At 40.2% G+C, this 15,802-nt stretch overlaps 1 protein-coding gene and 1 non-coding gene across 2 annotated transcripts in view; one reads left to right on the top strand and one right to left on the bottom strand.

Moving 5' to 3' along the window:
• Positions 1–15,802, bottom strand: part of CENPP (centromere protein P) — a 236,343-nt gene that overhangs the window by 213,004 nt on the left and 7,537 nt on the right. The window lies entirely within an intron of this gene.
• Positions 11,923–12,029, top strand: LOC138434808 (U6 spliceosomal RNA). The gene has a single exon (XR_011254888.1). It is a non-coding gene; the product is annotated as a U6 spliceosomal RNA (small nuclear RNA).

Below are 15,802 nucleotides of genomic sequence, written 5' to 3' on the forward strand. Positions count from 1 at the left end.
GCCAAAGAATGCTCAAACTACCACACAACTGCACTCATCTCACACACTAGTAATGTTCAAAATTCTCCAAACAAAGCTTCAGCAATCTGTGAACCGTGAATGTCTAGATGTTCAAGCTGGTTTTAGAAAAGGCAGAGGAACCAGATATCAAATTGCCAACATCTGCTGGATCATGGAAAAAGCAAGAGAGTTCCAGAAAAACATCTATTTCTGATTTATTGACTATGCCAAAGCCTTTGACTGTGTGGATCATAATAAACTGTGGAAAATTCTGAAAGAGATGGGAATACCAGACCACCTGACCTGCCTCTTGAGAAATATGTATGCAGGTCAGGAAACAACAGTTAGAACTGGACATGAAATAACAGACTGGTTCCAAACAGGAAAAGGAGTACGTCAAGACTCTATACTGTCACCCTGCTTATTTAACTTATATGCAGAATACATAATGAGAAAAAACTGGGCTGGATGAAGTGCAAGCTGGAATCAAGATGGCTGGGAGAATATCAATAACCTCAGATATGCAGATGACACCACCTTTATGGCAGAAGGTGAAGAAGAATAAAAAGCCTCTTAATTAAAGAGGACAGTGAAAAAGTTGGCTTAAAGCTCAACATTCAGAAAACTAAGATCATGGCATCCGGTCCCATCACTTCACGGCAAATAGATGGGGAAACAGTGGAAACAGTGGCTGACTTTATTTCGGGGGGCTCCAAAATCACTGCAGATGGTATTGCAGCCATGAAATTAAAAGATGCTTACTCCTTGGAAGGAAAGTTATGACCAATCTAGACAGCATATTAAAAAGCAGAGACATTACTTTGTCAACTATAGTCCATCTAGTCAAGACTATGGTTTTTCCAGTAGTCATATATGGATGTCAGAGTTGGAGTATAAAGAAAGCTGAATGCAGAACAATTGATGCTTTTGAACTGTGGTGCTGGAGAAGACTCTTGAGAGTCCCTTGGACTGCAAAGCGATCCAACCAGTCCATCCTAAAGGAGATCAGTCCTGGGTATTCACTGCAAGGACTGATGTTGAAGCTGAAACTCCAATACTTTGGCCACTTATGCGAAGAGCTAATTCACTGAAAAAGACCCTGATGCTGGGAAAGATTGAGGGCAAGAGGAGAAGGGGACGACAGAGGATGAGATGGTTGGATGGTATCACTGACTCAATGGACATTAGTTTAGGTAAACTCTAGAAGCTGGTGATGAACAGGGAGGCCTGGCATGCTGCAGTTAATGGGGTCGCAAAGAGTTGGACACAACTGAGTGACTGAACTGAACTGATCCAAGTTATAATGCCATATTTCTACATATTAGAAACAACTATAAAATAAACTAAAAAAAATTTTTAAAGCTATAAAATAAACTAAGATCATGGCATCTAGTCCCATCACTTCATGACAAAGAGATGGGGAAACATTGAAAATGGTGAAAGACTTTATTTTCTTGGGCTCCAAAATCACTGTGCACAGTGACTACAGCCATGAAATTAAAAGATGCTTGCTCCCTGGAAGAAAAACTATCACCAACCTAGACAGCATATTAAAAAGCAGAGTCATTACCTTGCCAACAAAGGTCCATCTAGTCAAGGCTATGGTTTATACAACAGTCATGTATGGATGTGAGAGTTGGATCATAAAGAAGGCTGAGCGCCAAAGAATTGGTGGTGAATTGTGGTGCTGGAGAAGACTCTTGAGAGTCCCTTGGACTGCAAGGAGACCCATCCAGTCCATCCTAAAGGAAATATTCATTGGAAGGACTGATACTGAAGCTGAAATGCCAAACTTTGGCCACTTGATGGTTAGACCTGACTCACTGGAAAAGACCCTAATGCTGGGAAAGATTGAATGCAGGAGGAGAAAGGGATGACAGAGGATGAGATGGTTAGATGGCATCACCGACTCGATGGACATGAGTTTAAGTAACCTCCTGGAGTTGGTGATAGACAGGGAAGCCTGGAGTGCTGCAGTCCATGGGATCACAAAGAGTCGGCCACAACTGAGTAACTGAACTGAACTGATAAAATAAATTATAATAGGAATACTTTGCAGAATTAAAATGTCTGTTTAGGTTGGAATATTTTAAGTGTTCTAACCTAAGTATCTGCTATCCCAGGACATTTCAAACTATTTAAAAAGATATGATGAAATAATAAATCTTTAGCTTCTTAAGCAAGTGGAGTATCACAGGGTATTTTATACTAAGAAAGATATTCTTGGGACATTGAAGAGTATGGAGGTAAAATTCCAGAGGAGTAACAGCATGATCTCTAAACAACACTGTAATCAGATGTAGCTCTATTTTCCTTGAAAAAGAGTAAAATTTCAGCAAATAATTGCATTAAATTGTATTTTATTTTTTGTAATCCTTTATCAGCCACATTTCTACACTGTTGACGTCCACTGTCTTACAACACACTTTCCTTGCCTTCTGGGGCATTATCCTGATTCTCATTTTACATCTTGGGTCTCTCATTATCAATGCATCTTGTCTCCAATGTCAGAAGAAAATCTTCACAGTCTTGCCTCTGCTCTTTGAAATATGCATCCTCTCATTCTAGAAGAACGTTTGATGATTAATCTCAGCTCTTTCAGGCCAGTACTTGTAAATCAGACTTTCAATCATCTCTCTTCTCTCTGCAAGGTAGACTGAACTTGATATCGTTCAGTTGCTCAGTCATGTTCAATTCTCTGTGACCCAATGGGCTGTAGCACAATAGGTTTCCTGGTCCTTCACTATCTCCCAGAGTTTGCTCAAACTAATGGCCATTGAGCTGGTGATGTCATCCAACCATCTCATACTCTAATAGACTCTTCTCCTTCTGCCCTCAATCTTTCCCAGCATCAAGGTCTTTTCCAATGTTGGGTTGAACTAATATGTCATTGTAGTTTTGATTTGCATTTCTATAATAATGAGTGATGTTGAGCACCTCTTCATATGTTTATTAGCCATCTGTATGTCTTTTTTCGAGAAATGCCTATTTAGGTCTTTTGCCCACTCTTTGATTGGGTTGTTTGTTTTTCTGCTACTGAGTTGTATGAGCTCCTTGTATATTTTGGAAATTAATTCTTTGTTAGTTGTTTCATATTGATTATTTTCTTCCATTCTGAGGGCTGCCTTTTTGTTTATAGTTTCCTTTGTTGTGCGGGAGCTTTTAAGTTTAATTAGCTACCAGTTATATATTTTTGCTTTTATTTCCATTATTCTAGGATGTGGGTCATAAAGGATGTTGCTATGATTTATGTAAGAGCAAGCATCTTTTAATTTCATGGCTGCAATCACCATTCACAGTCATTTTGGAGTCCAAGAAAAAATAAAATCTGTCCTTCCAATGAATACTAAGGACTGATTTAAGTAATGTCTCTGCTTTAAAACATGCTGTCTAGGTTAGTCATACCTTTTCTTCCAAGGAACAAGCCTCTTTTAATTTCATGGTTGCAGTCAATGTTCACAGTGATTTTGGAGTCCAGGAAAATAAAGTCTCTCACAGTTTCCATTGTTTCCCCATCTATTTGCCATGAAGTGATGGGACCAGAAGCTGGGATCTTCATTTTTAGAATGCTGAGTTTTTAAATCAGCTTTTTCACTCTCCTCTTTCACTTTCATCAAGAGGCTCTTCGGTTCCTCTTTGCTTTCTGTCATAAGGGTGGTGTCATCTGCATATCTGAGGTTACTGATATTTCTCCTAGCAATCTTGAGTCCAGCTTGTGTTTCATCCAGACTGGCACTTTGCATGAGGTACCCTGCATCTAAGTTAAATAAGTAGGGCGACAATACACAACCTTGACAGACTCCTTTCCCAATTCTGAACCAGTCTGTTGTTCCATGTCTGGTTCTAATTGTTGCTTCTTGACCTACATACAGGTTTCTCAGGAGGCAGGTAAAGGTGGTCTGGTATTCCCAACTCATTAAAAATTTTCCAGTTTCTTGCGATCCACACAGTCAAAGGCAGTGTACTTAATGAAGCAGAGTGTTCCAGTCCTATGCTGCTTCAGTCCTGTCTGACTCTTTGCAACTCTATGGACTATAGACCACCAGGCTCCTCTGCCCATGGAATTATCCAGGCAAGAATATTGGAGTGTGTTGTCATACTCTTCTCCAAGGATCTTCCGGACCCAGGGATCAAACCTGTGAAACGTCTATGTGTATTGGGAAGCAGAAGTAGCTGTTTTTCTGGAATTCTCTTGCTTTATCTATGATCCAATGAATGTTGGCAATTTGATCGCTGGTTCTTCTGCCTTTTCTAAATCCAGCTACTATTATGTCAGGAAGTTCTCAGTTCACATACTGCTGAAGCCTAGCTTGAAGGATTTTGAGCATTACCTCACTAGCATGTGGCCTTCCTTGGTAACTCAGCTGTAAAGAATCTGCCTGTAATGCAGAAGACTCTGATTTGATTCCTGGGTTGGGAAGATCCCTTCGAGAAAGGATAGGCTACCCTCTCTAGTATTCTTGGGCTCCCGTGGTGACTCAGACGGAAAAGAATCCACCAGCAACACAGGAGACCTGGTTTTGATCCTTGAGTTGGGAAGATCTCCTGGAGAAGGGAATGGTTACTACTCTAGTATGTGGCCTGGAGAAATTAACCAGAAATTTACGTTAATGATCCTTTTAAGAAACCAATCTAGAGAAGAGCACGGCTACCCACTTCAGTATTCTTTTCTGGAGAATCCCACAGACAGAGGATATTGGTGGGCTACAGTCCATGGGGGATGCAAAGAGTTGGACAACTGAGTGACTTTCACTTTGCTAGGATACGAAATGAGCATAATTGTATGGTAGTTTGAACACTCTTTGGCATTGTGTTTCTTTGGGATTGGAAAGCAAACTGATTTTTATCAGTCCTGTGCCACTGCTGAGTTTTCCAAATTTGCTGACATGTTGAATACAGCACTTTAACAGCATACTTTAGGATTTGAAATAGCTCAGTTGGAATTCCAGCATCTCCATTAGTTTTGTTCATAGTAATGTTTCCTAAGGACCCCTTGACTTCACATTCCAGGATGTCTGGCTCAAGGGGCCCACCTTTGCATGAAATGTTCAATTTCCTTGGAGAGCTCTAGCTTTCCTATTCTATTGTTTTCCTCTATTTCTTTGTATTGTTCACCTAAGAAGGCTTTCTTATCTCTCCTTACTATTCTCCAGAACTCTGCATTCAGTTGGGTATATCTTTCCCATTCTTTGCCTTTGGCTTCTCTTCTTTTCTAAGGGAAAACAGCACTATGTCATTTGAGAGTGAATACTCTTTTTTTTTTCATTGTTTCCCTATCTATTTGCCATGAAGTCATGGGACGGGACACCATGATCTTACTGTTCTGAACGTTGAGTTTTAAGCCAACTTTTTGACTCTCCTCTTTCACTTTCATCAAGAGGCTCTTTAGTTCTTTTTCGCTTCTAACAAGGTTTTGCCAAGAGAACGCACTTGTCATAGCAAATACCCTCTTCCAACAACATAAGAGCTATACATGGACATCACCAGATGGTCAATACCAAAATCAGATTGATTATATTCTTTGCAGTCAAAGATGGAGAAGCTCTATACAGTCATCAAAAAAAAGACTGGGAGCTGACTGTGGCTCAGATCATGAACTCCTATTGCAAAATTCAGACTTAAATTGAAAAAAGTAGGGAAAACCAGTAGATCATTCAGATATACCCTAAATCAAATGCCTTATGATTATACAGTGGAAGTGACAAATAGACTCAAGAGATTAATCTGATAGACAGAGACCCTGAAGAACTATGGATGGAGGTTTATGGCATTGTACAGGAGGCAGTGACCAAGACCATCCAAAAGAAAGAAAAAATGCAAAAAGGCAAAATGATTGTCTGAGGAGGCCTTACAAATATCTGAAAAAAGAACAGAAGTGAAAGGCAAAGGAGAAAAGGAAAGATATACCCATTCGAATGCAGAGATCCAAAGAAAAAGCAAGAAGAGATAAGAAAGCCTTCCTCAGTGATCAGTGCAAAGAAATAGTGGAAGATAATAGAATGGGAATAATGGAAACAGTGAGAGACTTTATTTTCTTGGGCTCAAAAATCACCGCAGATGGTGACTCAGTCATGAAATTAAAGGACCCTTGCTCCTTGGAAGAGAAGCTATGACCAACCTAGATAGCATATTAAAAAGCAGAGACATTACTTCGCAAAAAAAGTCTGTCTAGTAAAAGCTATGGTTTTTCCAGTAGTCATGTATGGATGTGAGAACTGGACTACAAAGAAAGCTAAGTGCCGAAGAATTGATGCTTTTGAACTGTGGTGCAGGAGAAGACTCTTGAGAGTCTCTTGGACAGCAAGGTGATCCAACCAGTCCATCCTGAAGAAAATCAGTTCTAAGTGTTCACTGGAAGGACTGATGCTAAAGCTGAAACTCCAATACTTTGACGACCTGATGCAAAGAACTGACTCATTTGAAAAGACCCTGATGTTGGGAAAGATTGAAGGCGGGAGGAGAAGGGGACGACAGAGGGTGAGATGGTTGGATGGTATCACCGACTCAATGGACATGAGTTTGAGTAAGCTCCGGGAGTTGGTGATGGACAAGGAGGGCTATGCGTGCTGCAGTCCATGGGGTCGCAAAGAGTCGGACATGACTGAGCAACTGAACTGAAATGACTCTCTTTTGTATTTACTATCATTGTTTGATTTCTAAAAATTAAATAGATAAAGCTAATGAAAAAAGAAGAGAGGTAATCTGCATATAAATGAGTTCCTTCCAAGTGAATATTAAACAACATCACAGCAAACTATGAATGAGAACTGATAAAAAGAACTAAGTAATCACATTAAAGGACAGACATGCAGAACTCCAGAAACAAGCTGTGGCTGAGAAAAGGAAAACTAGGGAGTTATTGGTTAAAGGGTACAAAGTTTCTCTTCAGGACAGTGAAATCATTTTAGAGATGGATGATTGTATAATACTATGAACTAAACTATATACTTTAAAAGGGTTAAAATGGCAAGTTTTATATTATATATAATACCAGGGAAAAAAAAGATATCACATTGGAAATCACAGTAATCCAAGTCTACACCCCAACCAGTACTGCCGAAGAACCTCAAGTTGAACGCATCTATTAAGATCTACAAGACCTTCTAGACCTTGTAGAACACCCAAAAGAGATGTCCTTTTCATCATAGGGGACTAGAATGCAAAAGGAGGAAGTCAAGGGATACCTGGAGTAACAAGCAAATTTGGCCTTGGAATAGAAAATGAAGCACGGCAAAGGCTAACAGAGTTTTGTCAAGAGAACACACTGGTTCTCAACACCCTCTTTCAAAGACACAAGAGTAGACTACACATGGACATCATCAGATGGTCAATACTGATATCTTATTGATTATATTCTTTGCAGCCGAATATGGAGAAGCTCTATACAGTCAGCAAAACAAGACCAAGAGTTGACTATGGATCAGATCATGAATTCCTTATTGAAAAACTCAGACTTAAATTGAAGAAAGGAGGGAAAACCACTAGACTAAATAAAATCCCTTACAATTATACAGTGGAAGTGACAAATAGATTCAAGGGATTAGATCTGAAAGATGGAAGGCCTGAAGAGCTATGCATGGAGGTTCATGACATTGTACAGGAGGCAGTGATCAATTCCATACCCAAGAAAAAGAAATGCAAAAAGGCAAAATGGTTGTCTAATGAGGCCATATAAATAGCTGAGAAAAAAAGAGAAGCTAAAGCAAAGGAGAAAAGCAAAGATATATCCATCTAAATGCAGAATTCCAAAGAATAGCAAGGAGAGATAAGAAAGTCTTCCTCAGTGATCAATAGAAAGAAATAGAGGAAAATAATAGAATGGGAAAGACTAGAGATCTCTTCAAGAAAATTAGAGATACCAAGGAAACATTTCATGCAAAGATGGGCACAATAAAAGACCTAACAGAAATGGTATGGAGCTAACAGAAGCAGGAGATATTAAGAAGAGGTGGCAAGAATACACAGAAGAACTATACAAAAAAGATCTTCATGGAAGAAATCTTACTGACCTAACAGAAGCAGAAGATATTAGAAGAGGTGGCAAGAATACACAGAAGAACTACACAAAAAAGATCTTCATGACCCAGATAACCACGATGGTGTGATCACCTAGAGCCAGACATCCTGGAATGAGAAGTCAAGTGGGCATCAGGAAGTATCACTACCAACAAAGCTAGAGGAGGTGATGGAATTCTTGTTGAGCTATTTCAAATCCTAAAAGGTGATGCTGTGAAAGTGCTGCTCTGAATATGCCAGCAAATTTGGAAACTCAGCAATGGCCACAGGATTGCAAAAGGTGAGTTTTCATTCCAATTCCAATGCCAAAGAATGCTCAAACTACCTCACAATTGCATTCATCTCACGTGCTAGCAAAGTAATGGCTCAAAATTCTCCAAGCCAGGTTTCAATAGTATGTGAACCATGAACTTCCAAATGTTCAAGCTGGATTTAGAAAAGGCAGAGGAACCAGAGATCAAAGTGCCAACATCTGCTGGATCACTGAAAAAGCAAGTGAGTTACAGAAAAACATCTACTTTGGCCTTATGGATTACACCAAAGCCTTTGTGCAGATCACAACAAACTTTGGAAAATCCTTTAAGAGATGGGGAATACCAGACCACCTTACCTGCCTCCTGAGAAATCGGTGCAGGTCAAGAAGCAACAGTTAGAACCTGACATGGAACAACAGACTGTTTCAAAATTGGGAATTGTGTACGTAAAGGCTGTGTATTGTCACCCTGCTTATTTAACTTAATGCAGAGTACATCGTGCAAAATGCCGGGTTCGATGAAGCACAAGCAGGAATCAAGATTGCTGGGAGAAATATCAATAACCTCAGATACACAGATGACACCACCCTTATGGCAGAAAGCGAAGAACAACTAAAGAGCGTCTTGATGAAAGTGAAAGAGAAGAGTGAAAAAGCTGGCTTAAAACTCAACATTCAAAAAACTAAGATCATGGTATCCGGTCTCATCATTCCATGGCAAACTGATGGGGAAACAATGGAAACAGTGAGAGATTTTAATTTTGGGGGGGCTCCAAAATCACTGCAGATGGTTAACCACAGCCATGAAATAAAAGACGCTTACTCCTTGGAACAAAAACTATGACCAACCTAGACAGCATATTAAAAAGCAGAGACATTACTTTGCCAACAAAGGTCTGTCCAGTCAAAGCTATGGTTTTTCCAGTAGTCATGTATGGATGTGAGAGTTGGACTATAAGAAAGCTGAGCTCTGAGGAACTGATGCTCTTGCACTGTGGTGGGGAGAAAAATCTTGTAAGCCCCTTGGACTGCAAGGAGATACAACCAGTGAGTCCAAGGAAATCAGTGCTCAATATTCAGTGGAAGGACTGATGGTGAAGCTGATGGATGGACTGGTTCTTTATTTCAAAAAGACATTTATCAATTTTCAGTATCAAAACAGTTACACTATTGTTTTTTTTTTTTCTCCCAGTTGGTCCCCAAAGAGACCACACCAAAGGAGAGAACATTTTAAGCCAATTAAGCTGCAGGATGCACACCTAAGAGACCTCACTGAAACCTCATCAAAAAAGGGGGATTGGGTAGGGAAAGAAACTATAAAAGATCAGCATACTGCTAGCCCACAGACTGTACAGAGCTCTCATAGTCAGAGGGGTGACCAGTGTGCCTCAACTCCAAAGAAGCAAAGTTCCAAAATAATATAAAATTTTAAAAGTTTTGTACATAAGCTTTTCAAGATTTCTCCAGCACTAACCAATACAAAGCACAATGAGATGGCACTTTTAGAGACAGCAGCTTCAGACCAAGAAAAGGGTGATGAGATGAATTTCATATGGCTAAATCAGTGGCAAAACATAATTTTCTTTCCTTTCTTCCAAGGAGGCAGGAGAGCAAATAAGTGGTCACTTCAACATAAGGAGCACATGATCCATTCTGTGAGCAGTTGGGAACAGGGTAGAGCTGGGACAAAGATTTGGTCTCAGAGGTTTCACCATCTTAATTGTTTGGTCACTTCTGATGGAAAAAAAAAAAAAGTTGTCCAAAGATACCATAAAGCTGAAAACCTAAACAGCACTTTTTCTTTTTTTGGGGGGGGGGCTAACTCCTCCTGGAATCATCTTTCTAGTTTGGCAGGTACTTTTTACAGAGCAATGAGGTTTCCCCAAATGGAGTCTTTCTCTGGGCTGCCAGGCTTTCAGTAAGGCAGGCCCAAACCTTTTCCCTTTCTCTCTGGAGAAAGCAATATGCATTAAGCCAAAACGTTACCCTCCAAAAGTGAGAACGGGATAAGACTGCTGCTTCAGAACTACAGAATTATCTGGAATGTTTTTTTTACAAATGGTTGTTACATCAACAACAAAAAAGGTAATTACAAAATGTGTACATCACAATACGCTTTTAAAGACACTTTGCATTGTGCTCACATTCCCTTAAACATTGTTCCCAAAGGGGCTCAGCCTCTAGCCCAACTGGAATCTCTGGGGAGAGGCAGAGACAGTTTGGTGAGAAGGACACAGGAGCAGGCAGGTGGGAGAGGTGGCGAAAGGAGAAAGCTGAAGCTCCAATACTCTGGCCACTTGATGTGAAGAATTGACTCCTTGGAAAAGACCCTCATATTGGGAAAGACTTAAGGCAGGAGGAGAAGGGGACGACAGAGGATGAGATGATTGGATGGCATCACCATCCAATCACCATCCAGAGCATTGAGTCTGAGCAAGCTCTGGCAGTTGGTGATGTACAGGGAAGCCTAGCGTGATGTACAGGGAAGCCTAGCGTGCTGCAGTCCATGGGGTTGCAAAGCGTCAGATACAAGTGAGCAACTGAACTGAAAAAAGACTCATTCATAATAGTAATCTGTTTTGAACAAAATATCATTGGTCCATTGCAATTAATGATGTTATTTTGAATGAACTGGGGTTATAGGCTTTATGGTTTTGTAATTTATTATTTGCATATTTGCCTTGCTGCTGCTGCTGCTGCTGCTAAGTTGCTTCAGTCGTGTTCTACTCTATGCGACCCCAGAGAGGGCAGCCCACCAGGCTCCCCCATCCCTGGGATTCTCCAGGAAAGAACACTAGAGTGCGTTGCCATCTCCTTCTCCAATGCATGAAAGTGAAAAGTGAAAATGAAGTTGCTCAGCTGTGTCCGACTCTTAGCGACCCCATGGACTGCAGCCCACCAGGCTTCTCCATCCATGGGATTTTCTAGGCAAGAGTACTGGAGTGGGGTGCCACTGCCTTCTCCAATATTTGCCTTAGTAGCATATATTTTTTGCCCAAAACTAGGTGTTCACAAGAAGCTTTTTTTCTTTCAAAGCAAATCTACCCAAAGACTTCAGTTTAAAAGTCAATGACCTAGGATTCTATGAAGATGGCAAAGTAGGAAGAACCAGGAATCTACTCCCCAGTTAGGCAGCAACTGCACGGCAGAATCTGTCTAATATAACATTTTTAGAACTCAGGAGACTGCTGAATGCTTGCAACGTCACAGAAAATGCTTAAATTTAAATACAGTAAATATGGGGCAATTTCAGCTCTTAGTACAGTAAGTAGCTATGCCTACTCAAAAAACATGGCAGGGTGCTGTGCACATATTCTGGGAGCAGTTTGCATACAGCTTAGGGGAGCAATGGTGGGCAGAAAGGACTGTCCCCCCAATATTGGGTACATGTGCTCCAATTGCTGATTGCTGCTTCTGATCACAGAGATGCAGACAAAGAGGTGGCGAGTTATTGTTTCAAGCCCCTACCCTCTGACTGAGATAACTTTAAGGATATTAAAAGAGCTGCTACTTCTTGTTTCCTATCTTCATTATCTCACCTTTTTAGGATTCAGACATTAAAGACTAGGACATGCAAAAATCCAACTAAATATACGGGAAAAATAAGAAAATGATGTACATACTGAAGGAAAAGCTCAGAAAAGACGTAATTAGTGCTCACTTCGGTGGCACAAATGCTAAAATTGGAACAAAACAGAGAAGACTAGTAATCCCCCTGCACAAGGATGACATACAAATTTGTGAGGCATTCTATGTTTTTTAATGATATGGCTCAATACAGTATAAGGCACAAATAACAAAAAAAAGTTAGAACAATAACAAAAAAGTACAAATATTGGGGAAGGGGGGGAGAATCTGATTTCCAGAGATACTACAGTTTAAATTAAAATGTCCAGTGTTCAATAAATATCACAAAGCATACCAAGAAAAAAAAAAAAGGATGGCACACTCAAAGGAAAAAAAATATTCAAATGAACCTGTCCCTAAAAGACTTATTGGCAGATATACCAGACAAAGACTTTAAAATAGAATTCTTAAAGGTACTCAAAGAAATAGAGGAAGATCTGGAGAAAGTTAAGAAAACGATGTGTAAAAAGAAACCAAAAGAATTTCAGGGGCTGAAAAGTATAATAAACAAAATGAAAAATTCACTAGAGGAATTCAAATGCAGATTTAAGAGTAGAGAAGCATGAATCAGTGAACTTGAAGAGTGGATAATGGATATAGAGATTGAGGAACAGGAAGTAAATTAATGAAGAAAAGCGAACACAGCCCAAGGGACTAGCGGGGACACAACCATAAGGACCAATGTATGCATCGTGGAAGTACCAGTAGGGAAAGCAAGAGGAAAAGGGGAAGAGAGACCACTTGAAGAAATAATGGTGAAAAATGTTGGTATTTGATGAGTGACATGAATTCAAAAAGCTCACCTAATTCTACCAAAAGTGAACAGCTAACATATATCCTGTTTAAACCCTCTAGAAAATTGCAGAGGAAGGAAAATTCCCAAACCATTCTACAAGGCTGCTGCTGCTGCTGCTGCTGCTAAGTTGCTTCAGTCGTGTCTGACTCTGCGATCTCAGAGACGGCAGCCCACGAGGCTCCCCCGTCCCTGGGATTCTCCAGACAAGAATACTGGAGTGGGTTGCCATTTCCTTCTCCAATGCATGAAAGTGAAAAGTGAAAGTGAAGTCACTCCGTCATATCCAACTCTTAGCGACCCCATGGACTGCGGCCCCCAGGCTCCTCCGTCCATGGGATTTTCGAGGCAAGAGTGCTGGAGTGGGGTGCCATTACCATCACCCTAATACCAAAACCAGACAAAGACCACAAGAAAATTATAGGCCAATATCACTGATGAACACAAATGCAAAAATCCTCGAGAAAAGTCTAGTGAACAGAATCCAACAAGACATTTAAAGATTATATATCATGATCAAGAGGGCCTTATCCTGAGCATGTAAGAATTCATCAATATATACAATAAATCAATCAATGTGATACACCATATTAAGAAACTGAAAGATAAAAACCACATGATTACATCAACAGATGCAGAGACAGTTTTGAAAAAATTAAACACCCATTTATGATAAAAATTCTACAGATAATAGGCACAGAAGGACATACCTCAACATCATAAAGGCCATACACATCAAACCCACAGTGAACATTTTTCTGAAAGGTGAAAACCTGAAAGTATTTCCTCTAAGATCAGGAACAGAGATGCCCACTCTTGCCAATATTATTCAACATAGTTTTGGAAGTCCTAGTCATAGCAATCAGGAAAGAAAAAGAAATTAAAGGAGTCTAGATTGGAAAAGAAGTAGTAAAACTTTCACTGTTTGCAGATGATATGACACTATACATAGAGAACTCTAAGGATGCCACCAGAAAATTACTAGTTGCTGCTCAGTTGCTCAGTCATGTCCAACTCTGAGACCCCACGAACTGCAGCACACCAGGTTTCCCTGTCCTTCACCATCTCCTGGAGTTTGCTCAAACTCATGTTCATTGAGTTGATGATGCCTTCTAACCAGCTCATCCTGTCACCCCCTTCTCCTCCTGCCCTCAATCTTTCCCAGCATCAGGGTCTTTTCCAATGAGTTGGTTCTTTACAACAGATGGCCAAAGTATTAAAGCTTCAGCATCAGTCCTTCCAATGAATATTCAGAGTTCATTTCCTTTAGGATTGACTGGTTTGATCTTGCAGTCCTAGGGACTCTCAAGAGTCTTCCTTCTCTAGCACTACAGTTTGAAGACATCGATTCTTCAGTGCTCAGTCTTCTTTACGATCAATGCTCACATCCATATATGACTACTGGAAAAATCACAGCCTTGACTGTGCAAACCTTTGTAGGCAAACGGCTGTCTCTGCTTTTTAATATGCTGTCTAGGTCTCTCATATCTTTTCTTCCAAGGAGCAAGTATCTTTTCTATCTTTTCTTTTTTTTGCAAGTGTCTTTTAATATCATAGCTAAGCATCTACACATGGACATCATCAGATGGTCACTACCAAAATCAGATTGATTATATTCTTTGCAGCCAAAGATGGAGAAGCTCTATACAGTCAACAAAAACAAGACCAGGAGCTGACTGTGGCTCAGATCATGAACTCCTTATTGCCAAATTCAGACTCAAATTGAAGAAAGTAGGGAAAACCGCTAGACCATTCAGGTATGACCTAAATCAAATCCCTTATGATTTTACAGTGGAAGTGAAAAATAGATTTAAGGGCCTAGATCTGATAGAGTGCCTAATGAACTATGGAAAGAGGTTCGTGACATTGTACAGGAGACAGGGATCAAGACCATCCCATGGAAAAGAAGTGCAAAAAAGCAAAATGGCTGTCTGGGGAAGCCTTACAAATAGCTATGAAAAGAAGAGAGGTGAAAAGGAAAGGGGAAAAAGAAAGATATAAGCATCTGAATGCAGAGTTCCAAAGAATAGCAGGAAGAGATAAGAAAGCCTTCTTCAGCGATCAATGCAAAGAAAGAGAGGAAAACAACAGAATGGGAGAGACTAGAGATCTCTTCAAGAAAATCAGAGATACCAAGGGAACACTTCATGCAAAGATGGGCTCAATAAAGGACAGAAATGGTATGGACCTAACAGAAGCAGAAGATATTAAGAAGAGGTGGCAAGAATACACAGGAAAACCATACAAAAAAGATCTTCACGACCCAGATAATAATGATGATGTGATCACTAATCTAGAGCCAGACATCTTGGAATGTGAAGTCAAGTGGGCCTTAGAAAGCATCACTACGAACAAAGCTAGTGGAGGTGATGGAATTCCAGTTGAGCTATTTCAAATCCTAAAAGATGATGCAGTGAAAGTGCTGCACTCAATATGCCAGCAAATTTGGAAAACTCAGCAGTGGCCACAGGACTGGAAAAGGTCAGTTTTCATTCCAATCCCAAAGAAAGGCAATGCCAAAGAATGCTCAAACTAGCGCACAGCTACACTCACCTCACATGCTAGTAAAGTCATGCTCAAAATTCTCCAAGCCAGGCTTCAGCAATACGTGAACCGTGAACTTCCTGATATTCAAGCTGGTTTTAGAAAAGGGAGAGGAACCAGAGATCAAATTGCCAACATCTGCTGGATCATGGAAAGAGCAAGAGAGTTCCAGAAAAACATCTATTTCTGCTTTATTGACTATGCCAAAGCCTTTGACTGTGTGGATCACAATAAACTGTGGAAAATTCTGAAAGAGACGGGAATACCAGACCACCTGACCTGCCTCTTGAGAAATATGTATGCAGGTCAGGAAGCAACAGTTAGAACTGGACATGGAACAACAGACTGGTTCCAAATAGGAAAAGGAGTACGTCAAGGCTGTATATTGTCACCCTGCTTAGTTAACTTATATGCAGAGTACATCATGAGAAACGCTGGACTGGAAGAAACACAAGCTGGAATCAAGATTGCCGGGAGAAATATCAATAACCTCAGATATGCAGATGACACAACCCTTATGGCAGAAAGTGAAGAGGAGCTAAAAAGCCTCTTGATGAAAGTGAAAGAGG

The sequence above is a fragment of the Ovis canadensis genome, chromosome 2 (assembly GCF_042477335.2).
Source record: "Ovis canadensis isolate MfBH-ARS-UI-01 breed Bighorn chromosome 2, ARS-UI_OviCan_v2, whole genome shotgun sequence".
NCBI lineage: Eukaryota > Metazoa > Chordata > Mammalia > Artiodactyla > Bovidae > Ovis > Ovis canadensis.